Source organism: Manis javanica, chromosome 3 (genome assembly GCF_040802235.1).
Source record: "Manis javanica isolate MJ-LG chromosome 3, MJ_LKY, whole genome shotgun sequence".
NCBI lineage: Eukaryota > Metazoa > Chordata > Mammalia > Pholidota > Manidae > Manis > Manis javanica.
Genome location: NC_133158.1, coordinates 66,338,465 through 66,354,327, shown reverse-complemented (window position 1 = coordinate 66,354,327; position 15,863 = coordinate 66,338,465). Strand labels below are relative to the sequence as shown.

Here is a 15,863-nt window from a genome sequence, read left to right as displayed (position 1 = left end):
GTCTAGCTCCAGAGTTCACACTCTTACCTGCTTCACTATACTGCCTGCTTTGCTTAGAATGAAGTTTGGCCCTTAGGTGTCCATGGGATTGCTGTAAATCTATGGGAAGATTTGTCCAGTATGTTCTCCAGCAACTTCTATACCTACCCATGAACCAAAAAGTGTTCATGTTTCTAGCCAGGCCTTGGGAATTCAACATATGTTTCAGTCATCAAACTTAAAGAACATCTCTCTTTTAAGTCTGGAAATGGAATAATGCCAAGAGATAACAAACCTGTCCCAGCACTAAAGTGTAGTCTTCTATATACCATTTTATTACCACCAAAGTCTCGTTCATTCAGTGAAACAGTAAACACTGAAACAGATTGCATCTCTGCGAGAATCATTATTTCTTAGTAGGATGGATTTATTTATTGTTTTTCCCTACAGGTGAACATACTCTTTAAACACACATTTACTCATAGCACCAGTCACAATGGTATCACTAGAGATTATTTGTGATGAAGTTGTCCTCTTCTGATTATTCTCTATCAGAATGATCTGTTCCCAAAACTTATCTGCGAAGAAGCTCTACCACAATAATCATAATTAATATCCATGCAGCATTCTACACTGTATAAAACTCTTGCCCATGTAACATTTTCTCTCCTTAAAACCACCCTAGTCTACAAGCCAAGGAACACCAAGAATTGCCACAATCACCAGAAGCTAGAAAAGGCAAAGAAAGAGTATTCCCCAGAATGTTTGAAGGGAACATGACACTTTGATTTGGGAATTCTGGTCTCCAGAACTATGAAAGAATAAATCTGTTTTGGGCCAAAAAAACCAAAAAAAACCAAAAAAAGCCACCCTAGATGTTTTCAGGACAGGTCCTATTCTTACTATTTGATGCAAGAGAAAGTTGAGGCTTTCCAAGGGTTTAAATGACTTGACCAAAGTTTTACACAGCTAGGAAGAGGCAGGGCTGGGATTAGAGCCCATGCCCCTGGATGCCCTTTTCATGGCATAATACAGGATGGCTGAGGAGCGAAACTCAGATTGCCTAGAGATCTAGGGCCATCCTAATTCTCAGAACATAGAATAAAAGCTAAAGGCACCGAAGGTGATAATGGAGGCTGCTTTTGAGATAGAAATGGTCAACATCAAAAGCTGTCACTGTATCACACACCTTCATCAATACACACCACACACATACATTCACAAGCTCATGAGAAAAAACTCAAACTGCTTGTTTGACTGAACTTGCCAAGTCTATCTAAACCACCAGGTAACCCTATAGAAGTAATCACCAAAAATTGTTAAGTATCTGTTATGATTATTGCAGTAATTTGTCACCAAGTTCATGCAAAACCAGAGACAAACTCAAACCTGCACACATTTACAACGTGACCTGACAAGCCTCGTTGGATTTTTATAGACATAATTTTGAAACATCTCCCTCAGTACATTGGTCATACTCTGCAGTGAGCAGTGAGCAGCTGTGAAAGGCTGCATTGGTTTTGCTGATATGGGTACAGATGCTATGGGGGACCCTGCCCCTCCATTCAAGCACGCCTCATTCCTTGGGCACACAATGCTGAAGTAATTCCTTTCCCAGGCTTTCTTTTATTTTTAACACTAATACAGTGGGAAAAAGTTTCTGCCACAGCAAGGCAATGTTCAGGCTTTTGTGAAGCAGGTCCTTTTCATCCAATGGGCATTAATGTATAGATTCCAATGGAATAAATCTGAAATACTCTACTGTAGATGATTTGTTCCCCATTGAAAACAAATCTTGATTAGATGGTTATTCAGGAACTGTATAGGAAGGAATGGTGTGAAAATGCTGACTCTATTCTTTCCTAGATTGGCACTGAATAGGCATTTGGGCTATTCAAAAAAAAAAACCCTCTCAACTCTACAAAACCATACAACTTTACAAAGATTATGTGTATCTGGGGACGCCACCTCACCCCAAAACCACCCCACAGTGGTGTGAACATAGAACTGATGGGGCAAAAGGAAAAAAAGTGCTAAAAGTAATTCTCTGTTTGCTTTAAAATAATAACCTATCTCCTTTCCACTAGAGGTAAAACAGGGAGTCAGCCTGTAATGGTGTTCACAGGAAACATGTAAGGGATTCTCCCACAGAAAATAAGTGATTGTGTTGCATGAGTGAGCACCCTACAGATGGGCTGAAGCAGAAGTGACTCCTGAAGGGAAAATCTGCTTCTGGTAAAATAGCTGAGAGAGGGACTGGCTCTCTTTCTTGTAGGAACTAGTCTCCTGCCTGTCCCTTCACTGTGGGTATCCAAGGGTATGACTTAGCATGGGAATGAAAGGCTGCCCATGTGCAAAGGAAAGTGAACAAGAAAGGAAACAGCAGGCGATACAATCTCCTTTAACTAAGTGTGAAATCCAGTTCTTTCTCAGTCAAGTTATATAAAACCAGACTAGTCTATGGGTGAGGTGCTGTAGAGGGAGATGGAAATTACAAGTCTCTGTGATTTGAGAGGAAACACCAGCTCTCAAATTAAAACCAGTGCAAATTTTGGTCAAGTCAACAGGTCTAAATCAAATGACAGGGCTGAAAAGCCCTTGAGCTTTCAATCTGGGCCACCAGGCTCACACGAGGTAAGTGGGTCAGCACAGGAAACAGGGCCAAGGTGGCCAGGCCTCCCAGCCTCTCCTATCACACTTCTTCACATTGCACCTGGACAACTTAAGTATGCTAAGGCTGCTCTTCCATGTATTGTGATCGGTGATAATTTTACCCAATCGCCTGTGGGTGCTGCTTAGCAACTTGGTCACCAGTCAGGTAGGACAGGGACATGGGACAAGCATACGATTAATTTTTCCTTCCTATGATTAAAAATGCTGAGATGGGGTGGAGCCAAGATGGCGGCATGAGTAGAGCAGTGGAAATCTCCTCCCAAAACCACATATATTTATGAAAATATAACAAAGACAACTCTTCCTAGAATAGAGACCACAGGACACAGGACAACATCCAGACCACATCCACACCTGCGAGAACCCAGCGCCTCACGAAGGGGATAAGATACAAGCCCCAGCCCAGCTCCTGGCAGGAGGAGAGGAGTCAGAGAGGGGAGGGAGAGGGAGCCCAGGACTGCTAAACACCTAGCCCTAGCCATCCAGACCAGAGCGCAGACACAGTGCATGCGTGGGGACTTGGATACTAGGGAAACAGGACAGCAAGACCTATGAGTGGGTCCCTTAGGCTGGTGCCCAGGGACAAAGAAAAGTGAGTGGCTTTTTTTAAAAAAAAAATTAATTAATTATTTATTTTTTTGTGAGTGCTTTTTGGAAGTCTTAAAGGGACAGGGACCCCAAAACCAGATGGAAGCGTCCCGGGACAATTAGTCCAGCAGCAGGGAATCTGGGGATCTCTGGACACTCTAACCCCCTGGGCAGCAGGGAGCATGGAGGCCCCTCACAGAGATAAATAGCCTCCCGGCCGCTCCCCCTCCAATGCGGCTCCACCATATTGGAGCAGCAGCCTGAGGCAAGCCACACCCACAGCAACAGTGGAGATAAAATCCATAGCAGCCGGGCAGGAATCAGAAGCCCTGTCTGTGCTCAGCTGCCCAGCACAAGCCACTAGAGGTCGCTGTTCTCCCAGGAGAGGAAGGCCACAAACCAACAAGAAGGAAAGTTCTTCCAGCCGTCACTCATGCCAGCTCTGCAAACTATCTCAATCACGATGAAAAGGCAAAATTAAAGGCAGACAAAGATCACAGAGGCAACACCTGAGAAGGAGAGAGACCTAACCAGTCTTCCTAAAAAAGAATTCAAAATAAAAATCATAAACATGCTGACGGAGATGCAGAGAAATATACAAGAGCTAAGGGATGAAGTCTGGAGGGAGATTACAGATGCCTGGAAAGAGATTACAGAAGCAAAACAAACTCTGGAAGGATTTATGAACAGAATGGATAGGATGCAAGAGGCCGTTGATGGAATAGAAACCAGAGAACAGGAACGCATAGAAGCTGACATAGAGAGAGATAAAAGGATCTCCAGGAATGAAACAATATTAAGAGAACTGTGTGACCAATCCAAAAGGAACAATATCCGTATTATAGGGGTACCAGAAGAAGAAGAGAGAGAAAAAGGGACAGAAAGTGTCTTTGAAGAAATAATTGCTGAAAACTTCCCGAAACTGGGGGAGGAAATAATCGAACAGACCACAGAAATACACAGAACTCCCAACAGAAAGGACCCAAGGAGGACCAAGATACATAATAATTAAAATAGCAAAGATCAAGGACAAGGAAAGAGTTTTAAATGCAGGTAGAGAGAAAAAGGTCACCTATAAAGGAAAACCGATCAGGCTATCATCAGACTTCTCAACAGAAACCTTACAGGCCAGAAGAGAATGGCATGATATATTTAATGCAATGAAACAGAAGGGCCTTGAACCAAGGATACTGTATCCAGCACGATTATCATTTAAATATGATGGAGGGATTAAACAATTCCCAGACAAGCAAAAGTTGAGGGAATTTGCCTCCCACAAACCACCTCTACAGGGTATTTTAGAGGGACTGTTCTAGATGGGAGCACTCCTAAAACTAAACAGATGTTATCAGAGAAAATAAAATCACAGCAAAGAAAGCAGACCAACCAAATACTAACTAAAGGCAAAAAAATAAAATCAACTACCCACTAAAAGCAGTTAAAGGAAACACGAAAGAGCACAGAATAAAACAACCAACATATAAAGAATGGAAGAGGAGGAATAAGAAGGGAGAGAAGAAAAGAATCTCCAGACAGTGTATATAACAGCTCAATAAGTGAGCTAAGTTAGGCAGTAAGATACTAAAGAGGCTAACCTTGAACCTTTGGTAACCACGAATTTAAAGCCTGCAATGGCAATAAGTACATATCTTTCAATAGTCACCCTAAATGTAAATGGACTGAATGCACCAATCAAAAGACACAGAGTAATAGAATGGATAAAAAAACAAGACCCATCTATATGCTGCTTACAAGAAACTCACCTCAAACCCAAAGATATGCACAGACTAAAAGTCAAGGGATGGAAAAACATATTTCAGGCAAACAACAGAGAGAAGAAAGCAGGGGTTGCAGTACTAATATCAGACAAAATAGACTTCAAAACAAAGAAAGTAACAAGAGATAAAGAAGGATATTACATAATGATAAAGGGCTCAGTCCAACAAGAGGATATAACTATTCTAAATATATATGCACCCAACACAGGAGCACCTGCATATGTGAAACAAATACTAACAGAACTAAAGGGGGAAACAGACTGCAATGCATTCATTTTAGGGGACTTCAACATGCAACTCACCCCAAAGGATAGATCCACTGGGCAGAAAATAAGTAAGGACAAGGAGGCACTGAACAACACAGTAGAACAGATGGACCTGATAGACATCTATAGAACTCTACATCCAAAAGCAACAGGATATACATTCTTCTCAAGTGCACATGGAACATTCTCCAGAATAGATGACATACTAGCTCACAAAAAGAACCTCAGTAAATTCCAAAATACTGAAATTCTACCAGCCAACTTTTCAGACCACAAAGGTATAAAACTAGAAATATATTCTACAAAGAAAACAAAAAGGCCCACAAACACATGGAGGCTTAACAACACGCTCGTAAATAGTCAATGGATCAATGAACAAATTAAAATAGATATCAAGGAATATATGGAAACAAATGACAACAACAACACAAAGCCCCAAGTTCTGTGGGAGGCAGTCAAAGCAGTCTTAAGAGGAAAGTATATAGCAATCCAGGCACACTTGAAGAAGGAAGAAAAATCCCAAATGAATAGTCTAGCATCACAATTATTGAAACTGGAAAAAGAAGAACAAATGAGGCCTAAAGTCAGCAGAAGGAGGGACATAATAAAGATCAGAGAAGAAATAAACAAAATTGAGAAGAATAAAACAATAGCAAAAATCAATGAAAGCAAGAGCTGGTTCTTTGAGAAAATAAACAAAATAGATAAGCCTCTAGCCAAACTTACTAAGAGAAAAAGAGAATCAACACAAATCAACAGAATCAGAAATGAGAACGGAAAAATCACGACAGACTCCACAGAAATACAAAGACTTATTAAAGACTACTATGAAAACCTATATACCAACAAGCTGGAAAACCTAGAAGAAATGGACAACCTTCCAAGACTGACCAAGGAAGAAACAAAAGTTAAACAAACCAATTATGAGCAAAGAAATTGAAACAGTAATCAAAAAACTACCCAAGAACAAAACCCCGGGGCTGGACGGATTTACCTCGGAATTTTATCAGACACACAGAGAAAACATAACACCCATTCTCCTTAAAGTGTTCCAAAAAATAGAAGAGGAGGGAATACTCCCAAACTCATTCTATGAAGCAAACATCACCCTAATACCAAAACCAGGCAAAGACCCCACCAAAAAAGAAAATTACAGACCAATATCCCAGATGAATGTAGATGCAAAAATACTCAATAAAATATTAGCAAACCAAATTCAAAACTATATCAAAAGGATGATACACTATGACCAAGTGGGATTCATCCCAGGGATGCAAGGATGGTACAACATTTGAAAATCCATCAACATCATCCACCACATCAACAAAAAGAAAGACAAAAAACACATGATCATCTCCATAGATGCTGAAAAACCATTTGACAAAATTCAACATCCATTCATGATAAAAACTCTCAGCAAAATGGGTATAGAGGGCAAGTACCTCAACATAATAAGGCCATAGATGATAAACCCACAGCCAACATTATACTGAACAGCGAGAAGCTGAAAGCTTTTCCTCTGAGATTGGGAACAAGACAGAGATGCCCACTCTCCCCACTGTTATTTAACATAGTGCTGGAGGTCCTACCCACAGCAACCAGAAAAAACAAAGAAATACAAGGAATCCAGATTGGTAAAGAAGAAGTTAAACTGTCACTATTTGCAGATGACATGATATTGTACATTAAAAACCGTAAAGACTCCACTCCAAAACTACTATAACTGATATCGGAATCAGCAAAGTTGCAGGATACAAAATTAACACACAGAAATCTGTGGCTTTCCTATACACTAACAATGAACCAATAGAAAGAGAAATCAGGAAAACAACTCCATTCACAATTGCATCAAAAAGAATAAAATATCTAGGAATAAACCTAACCAAAGAAGTGAAAGACCTATACCCTGAAAACTACAAATCACTCTTAAGAGAAATTAAAGGGGACACTAACAAATGGAAACTCATCCCATGCTCGTGGCTAGGAAGAATTAATATCGTCAAAATGGCCATCCTGCCCAAAGCAATATACAGATTTGAGGCAATCCCTATCAAATTACCAGCAACATTCTTCAACGAACTGGAACAAATAGTTCAAAAATTCATATGGAAACACCAAAGACCCCGAATAGTCAAAGCAATCCTGAGAAAAAAGAATAAAGTAGGGGGATCTCACTCCCCAACTTCAAGCTCTACTACAAAGCCATAGTAATCAAGACAATTTGGTACTGGCACAAGAACAGAGCTACAGACCAGTGGAACAGATTAGAGACTCCAGACATTAACCCAAACATATATGGTCAATTAATATTTGATAAAGGAGCCATGGACATACAATGGCGAAATGACAGTCTCTTCAACAGATGGTGCTGGCAAAACTGAACAGCTACATGTAGGAGAATGAAACTGGACCAGTGTCTAACCCCATACACAAAAGTAAATTCAAAATGGATCAAAGACCTGAAGGTAAGTCATGAAACCATAAAACTCTTAGAAAAAAATATAGGCAAAAACCTCTTAGACATAAACATGAGTGACCTCTTCTTGAACATATCTCCCTGGGCAAGGAAAACAACAGCAAAAATGAACAAGTGGGACTATATTAAGCTGAAAAGCTTCTGTACAGCAAAAGACACCATCAATAGAACAAAATGGTACCCTACAGTATGGGAGAATATATTTGTAAATGACAGATCCGATAAAGGCTTGACGTCCAAAATATATAAAGAGCTCACCCACATCAACAAACAAAAAACAAATAATCCAATTAAAAAATGGGCAGAGGAATTGAACAGACAGTCCTCCAAAAAAGATATACAGATGGCCAACAGACACATGAAAAGATACTCCACGTCACTAATTATTAGAAAAATGCAAATTAAAACCACAATGAGGTATCACCTCACACCAGTAAGGATGGCTACCATCCAAAAGACAAACAAGAACAAATGTTGGCGAGGTTGTGGAGAAAGGGGAACCCTCCTACACTGCTGGTGGGAATGTAAATTAGTTCAACCATTGTGGAAAGCAGTATGGAGGTTCCTCAAAATGCTCAAAATAGACTTACCATTTGACCCAGGAATTCCACTCCTAGGAATTTACCTAAGAATGGAGCACTCAAGTTTGAAAAAGACAGATGCACCCCTATGTTTATAGCAGCACTATTTACAATAGCCAAGAATTGGAAGCAACCTAAGTGTCCATCAGTAGATGAATGGATAAAGAAGATGTGGTACATATACACAATGGAATATTACTCAGTGATAAGAAGAGGGCAAATCCTACCATTTGCAGCAAAATGGTATAAAGGGCATATCAAAGTGGTTATTATGCTCAGTGAAATAAACCAACAGGAGAAAGAGAAATACCAAATGATTTCACTCATCTGTGGAGTATAAGTACAAAGGAATAACTGAAGGAACAAAACAGCAGCAGAATCACAGAACCCAAGAATGGACTAACAGGTAACAAACGGAAAGGGACTGGGGAGGATGGGTGGGTAGGGAGGGATAAGGGGGGAGGAAGAAGAAAGGGGTTATTATGATTAGCATGCATAATGGGGGGGTGGGAGAAAAGGGAGGGCTGTACAACACAGAGAAGACAAGTAGTGATTATACAACATTTGCTATGCTGATGGACCGTGACTGTAAGGGGGTTTGTGGGGGGGGTGGGTCCTGGTATAGGGGAGGGCCTAGTAAACATAATGTTTTTCATGTACTTGTAGATTAATGATAACAAAAAAAAAGTAAGAAAGAAAAGGGGGATTACTCCCTGATAGGATAAAACTAACTGCAAATCACCGATTAATGCATGCTTTAAATATCCTTAATTTTGGTAATTTAAAGGTTGTCAGATGATCAGCTATGGAAGTACATTTTTCTGATAATATTCCTTTCTCTTAAAAAAAAAAAAAGCAGTTCCTATGTGGTGATCTCCAATAAGTTCTTCACAATGGTATAAAGGGCATATCAAAGTGTGGGCAAAGGGTTTGTTTGTGTTTATACAGAGGATCAAAACCTAATTTGGTACCCAGAAAACGAACTAAGATACGATATGAAGAAGAAATTCCAATATCAACATTCTCTGGAAGAGTCATTCCAGAAGATGATCATCAAAAAACTTCAACAATGATCCTGGTGCTGTTGCAGTTGTAGCTGCATTCATCCCACCAGTTCCTGGACTTGCCATTGGAATGAAGAAGGAGATATCTAAGCTGGCCTGTGCATACAGTAAAACAACAAATTTGACTGGATCTATACTGTCGGAACTCAACCAAGAATTAGGACAAGTGCAAGTTGCAGTGCTCCAAAATCTTGTGACTATAGACTATCTACTGTTAAAAGAACATATGGGATGTGAACAGTTCCCAGGAATGTGTTGTTTTAATTTGTCTGATTTTTCTCAAAGTATTCAAATTCAGTTAGACAATATCCATCATATCATTGATAAGTTTTCACAAATGCCTAGGGTGCCTAACTGGTTTTCTTGGTTTCACTGGATATGGCTGGTAATTGTAGGTCTGGTTTAGTTATGTAGCTGTATTCCTATTATGTTAATGTGTGCACGTAATTTAATTAGTAATTTAAAACCGATACATGCTTATGTTACACTACAAGAAGATATGTCAAAGAAATAATCAATCTTCCCATGTTTTCTTCCGTCTGCTAGTTCTATAGCTTCTCTTCTTCCTTCATAATTACAACCCCTAAGTAATATTCGTGCCTCATATCGAAATTACTGAGTATCATAATTCTTCCAAGTGGTAAAGATACCTCAAGACAAAGGCTGGGCATAGAAGCCACAGGGCATAAATCTGCAAAGATGTAAAAAGCTAACCTTTTCAAACAATATTGCTTCTCTCTCACTTACCAACTTTACATTTCCCTGTATGGCCCCGGAAGATGACTGGTTAGCCAGAGACGGGTAAGATTCCTCAAGGGAGGAACAACCTAAGACAGGGGGGCCATCAGGTGAGAAATTGGGGATCAACAGAGGTGAGGCTTAGAACCTCACCCCCCTGTTTTGAGAGAAATCTTCTGCATCTGTGGATGTTTTGTTGCCCTTGTCTAGCTTGGATTAATACTTAGTCTATAGGCACAGACCTGATCATCTACATTTGCCCTCTTATAGCACTAAACTATGTTTTCTACCTTTATCTTGCATCTACCTACCACTTCAGCATTTTTTAAAAAAAAGTAATAATAATAATAAGGGAGAAATGTGGGATTCACATATAAATCAAGTATAAAAATCAAACGAATAATCATAATTGACCTGATTGTTTATAGTTCATGATGCGTGATCAAAACTGAAAGTTTCTGTGATGAATGCCCTTGCACTGTTCACCATGTAAGAACTTATTCACTATGTAAGAACTTGTTCACCATGTAAAAATTTGTTCATTATGCTTCAGAAGATTGGAGACTGTTGAGAATTAGGCTTGGGGTTGATTAATGATTGTGCATTGAGTCCCCTATACATAATTTTATTGTTGTTAACAACCATATGATCAATAAATATGAGAGATGCCCTCTCAAAAACAAAACAAAACAAAACAAACAAACAAACAAACAAAAATGCCGAGATATAAACAGTATAGTAAAAACAGGAGGGACTCTATTTTTAGGCTAAGATCCCATTTTTAAAAAACCAGGGAGTTAGGAGGTAAAATTCCTAACATATTCTTTGGTAACAAGCCAACAACTTATCTTAGGGCAGGGCAGGTCCTAATTGTATGTTCCCAGTGCTTAAGGGTAACCACTCTGTTGGAGAAGAACAGAATCAATAAATTTCTTGTGTTAAGTTTATCTTACAGAATATCTAGAGGACTGACTGCAGATGGTGACATAATGTATCTCACTGAAAAGAGACATTATGAGACCACATGCCAAGCCTATGCCAACTCCCCTACCTCACAGCCTTTGCCCCATTCTTGAAAACCTTAAAAGACAGAATCCTAAGCTCTTAAGCGCGCCTCCACTCTGAGGTTGCCTGCACTCCTTTCTTAAAGAGTACTGTCTTTTATAAAAAAAACTTTCTTGTTGCATAAGCTGATTGCACTTGTCTCTGAAATCTTTTCCATGATAAAGACAAGAACTCTCCAACCTCCGCCTCCGATGGTAAATGCTTTTGTCACTTTGCTATTTCATTCAGTGTTCCAGACTTAAGCACAAGTACTCACTCTCTTTGTTCTACTTCAGACAGGTAGGGAAGGGCTACTAAGATATCTGATTTGGGCTTGCAAGTTACTGTTGCCTGGTTGACCCAGACATGACTGCAGCCGTACAACTGTGCTCCTTAGTAGCTTGCCCCAAAATCCCCCTTTTGTTTTCCTTTGGGAAGTTCTCAGAACATGATCTCACTCTATCCAGTGCTCTCTGGCTCCCCCAAATCCTGAGACGGTAGGGGCTTAGGTCCCATGCCATGCAGATTCATATGGACACTGGAGGACACCAGGTGACGCTGGCTTCCGGAACTGGCAAGGGGTTTGCTCTATGCCAAGCAGGAGTTCAATGAACTTCCCTTTCCTCCCTCTGTTCTTCCTTGCACTCTGCTGCCTGCATGACTGCTGACATTCACTGCTACTCTTGCTTTAATGAATTCCTTCCTTACCTACACTCATCAGACCTGTTCAAGGGAATTCTTTGAATTCTAAACCTCCTGGGTTGAGGTTTCACCTAGTATGCAGGGAGAGACCTCTCCAGACACAGCTGCCAGACACTAGGAACGAGTCATTCCTCTCTGGAGAAAGCAGAGATGTATGTGTATCTATCCATAAAGTCTGGCACTTTTACTCTCTATAAAGACTTATAAGGTCCCTTACTCTCCGAACTTATATCTGTTGCCCTGCCAGGGGCCAGATCTCAGTCATGTATTCTTCACTACACTGAGGGGGACCTGCTGAGCCTCTGCACTATGGGGCAGAGCGTTGTTTGCTCACGAGTTTCTTCACCTAGCCCAGTGGCCTTACGCATCCCTACTTTCTCTTTCTATGTCATTGACATCTTCACAATCTCTGGAGGGGTGCTGGTGGAACAGGGGAAAACACTTCTGCAAATGGAAGGCGGCAGGCAGAACAAGACCTCTTTCTCCTACCCCGGCTCCATAAACCTAGCATATGGCAGCTGCCATTGCCCCTGTAGGCGAAGCATGGAGGGTCACCAGCCTCTGGGAAGGAGAGTTGTACTGTCTTACTGACCCATTCCTGGCTGAGAAGGGGGATGCTTTGGGCCATCTCCCAAGGACAGTTCTCTATCTTCCTGATTATCTAAGCCCAGGGTACAGGAACCTGTAGAGATTTCTTTTCTTTTTTTCTTTTTAACCATTGGTAACAGAATTTTTCTCATAAGACACAAATCAATTATTCAACTTTCAGAAAACTGGCAAACATATTCTCAGGAAGACACCCTCCTAAGAAAGTTGGGAACAGTCTGCATGTACTTTTGTAGTCACTGCTTATACTTTTAGCTGGACAGAGATAGTAAAATTGCTAACTTGTTTAAAGTGTTTACACCACCATTCTATTTATAATCTCAGCACTGTAGTTGGGCATGTCTTTCATATTACTGAAACTTTCATTTATACATATAATGAATTTTCATTCATTCTGGAACACAATTTAAGTATGTAAAGCTCTTATGAAGTGTATGTATGGGCTTTAGGGAGGTATCTACATTTATTCATTAGTGGTCAGTGGTTTTCATTAGAATCTTAAAGAGGTCTATGTCCACCCACCCCCAGTTTAAGACCCATGAACTGAGAATTAAGTATCTTTCTTCAGGACTGTATCTGATGCAGCAGGCCTGTTGAGCTATTTCCCTTTTACTTTAGTTGAACTGGTGTTATTTTATATGATAAACTGAACAATCAGAAGTTACCTTTCAGAAGAGAAAAACAAAAATAGGGTTGAAAGGGAAGAGAGAAAAAAGAGAAGAGAAATGCAGGTGACAGAGTTCTAATGCTAGCTGAAATCTAGAGGAATATGATGGAAGCATATGGTTTTACAATTATTGAAGTCTATTATTATTCAGCAACTTTTGGTTTAGATCAGTTTCTCATCAGAGTGGATCCCCTTTGACAGTTAACACAAACCCACAGAAGAACTAGGTAACATGTTTTGACTTTTTTTTGACTGTTAACAATTAGATATTGCAGCATACACTGAATAAGAAATGAATACAGACTCAATACACACTTCTAATTGAGCCAACAAGACAGAGTTTACCTGAAAGCTCTGTTCCAAACAGGTAGCTTGCTTATGTGTTTCTTTCCCTCTCTCCCTCCGCCTCTGCCCCGCTCCTACCCTCTGTTACACCATTAAGTCACACTAAGCTTCAACTTGGGAGACCATGGGGGCATCACTGTGAACTAGGAACACATATGCCTATGACCTTCGTTCCCATCCCCAAATCTGGACTGTTCTCTACTCCTGACCTTTGTCCCGCTCTTCATTCTACCAAAAAGTAGGAGCTTTAGAGTTTGTCTGAAGGAATGGAGGAGACTGATATTACTACTGGTATGTTCAGGGCCAAAAGAAGAAGTAATTCCACTGAAGCCTTTCCACATGGCTCTGAAGGCTACATAGATTTCCTTGGTTGCCCAGGTCTTTGGTTTGCCTGGTTTCAAATTAAGTCCACTGTTATCTCCAAGAAGGGGCTAAGAAATGCCTGGCCATATGTGTAACACTGAAAATACAACTAATTGATGGATTTTTGGGGTCACTTGAATTTTCACTAATTCATTAGTGAAATATTTACTGAGATTATCCCAGTGTAAATAGACCCATAAGGCCATAGATGGTCTGAAACCTAAAACAGTGGAAGAAATTCATCCATAAAGACCTTTGATATTTGGACTGTACATTAACCATTTATCTTCTCCCAGGCCTCAGTGCCCAGTGATTATCTAAGCCCAGGGTACAGGAACATTTGCCAATCAGGTACAGGTATGTTTGCCAATCAGTTTTCTGATTCTGGTTCTACTTTTATCTTTTTGGGCTCTGTGAATATCATAATTGGAGCAGAATCCAAATTTAGGTCACATTTTAGCAACTATACAGGAACTCATGGTATACTTTTCTATACAAAATTTATCCCCAGCTTTATTCTAGTGTCAGTCCCTAATTTTACTTTGACTCTGATTTCTTTTTTTATAGTTACATATAAATATTTTTTCCTCATATTCACTAATGTACGGAGTATTCTTTTGAGTCAGCTTAAATCCCTTTAGCTATGAAGTGAGGATATATATAATTAAACAATCAATAACTAATTGAACTTCAGCTTTTCAGAAAAAATCCTAGATATAAGTTAAAACTTCAGTTTGGGGGTATTATCAAGCTACATGCTTTATGAATTTCTATACTTTGAGTATCATTCCGGTGGAATAAAACATTGAAGTTCAAACACTTTCCTTACTCTCTAATAGTACAGCTTGTGAAAGGTAAGTTTTAGCTCTGTTAACAAAGGCATCTGAGAGCTGTAATTCTAGACAACATTCTGAAAAACACCTATGCCCTCATTCCAAAGCTGAAATGAAATGGCTGCTCCTCGAGGAGGGCGGACCTGCTGTGACTAAGGAGAAAAGTCAATGAAATCTGGGGTTGATGCCTTTAAATCCTCTTATATCATAAACCTTTTGAGACACCTTTTAGGAGTTTGATTTTTTTTATTTTCTAAAGCTCTTTCCTTACAAATTTAGCTGCTGCCCTATTGTAACCTTTTCTTTTGTTCACTAAATCTGGGGAACAAAAACAGAGATGCTGCATCTGTGGGTGGGATACAAAAATGAACAAAAGGACCTACTTACATTTACCGTTAAAGAATGCATTTTGAACTTGCTTTGGATAGGGTTAAAGAAGGATCTACATATTCAGATATTCAGTTAATAAGGTAGGTCCTTTATGTTGCTTGAAAGGAAATTATAAATTTAAAAAGTGTTTATATAAAAACCAGCATGTTCAAATTAATCTGTTCTTCTTTTGATCTTTATATCATTTTACACTTATTTTAAAGGAAAAGCAAAATTTTAACCTTAGTGAGTTCAAAAATTCAGTTTAAGTCCCAGGAATGGCATTCCTTTGAAAAATATCAACTGGCATTGAAGTATAGTTAAGAAATAAATTTTTTGACATCGGAAAAACTTGTATCTAAACTTCAATGAGTGAGAAAACAGAATCCCATAGTGTCACTTTTAATAGCTTTTTTAACTAAACTAATCAGAGAGCTTCCCAATTTACAGAACTTCTTTAGTTTTCTGTTGTTGCACTGTTTTGAAACTGTTTTTGAAGCAGATCTTCAGATTCATGCTCAAATGTTCCCTTTGCTTATGTCTTCCTAGAAAAAATGAGTGGCTTCTAATGTGACAACTGGTTTTTAAGTATAGCTCTGTTTGTTGGGAATGGGGGTGGGCTACACTCTCACTCTACAGAAGGCATGGATTTGAGCCATGACAGATTATTTTAATGGGAGATGAAGGTCTTCTTTCTCAAAGCAGCAAGGAAAAGCTAAGGAAAAAGGTAAATTTGTTTTGCTGGATAACTGGCCAAGAGATGCACAGAAGTGACTTGATGTGGGGCAGTT

The 15,863-nt window shown here is 39.6% G+C and overlaps 1 protein-coding gene across 30 annotated transcripts in view; it reads right to left on the bottom strand.

Moving 5' to 3' along the window:
- Window positions 1-15,863, bottom strand: part of ZBTB20 (zinc finger and BTB domain containing 20) — an 832,086-nt gene that overhangs the window by 38,700 nt on the left and 777,523 nt on the right. The gene's annotated exons all lie outside the window — the stretch shown is intronic.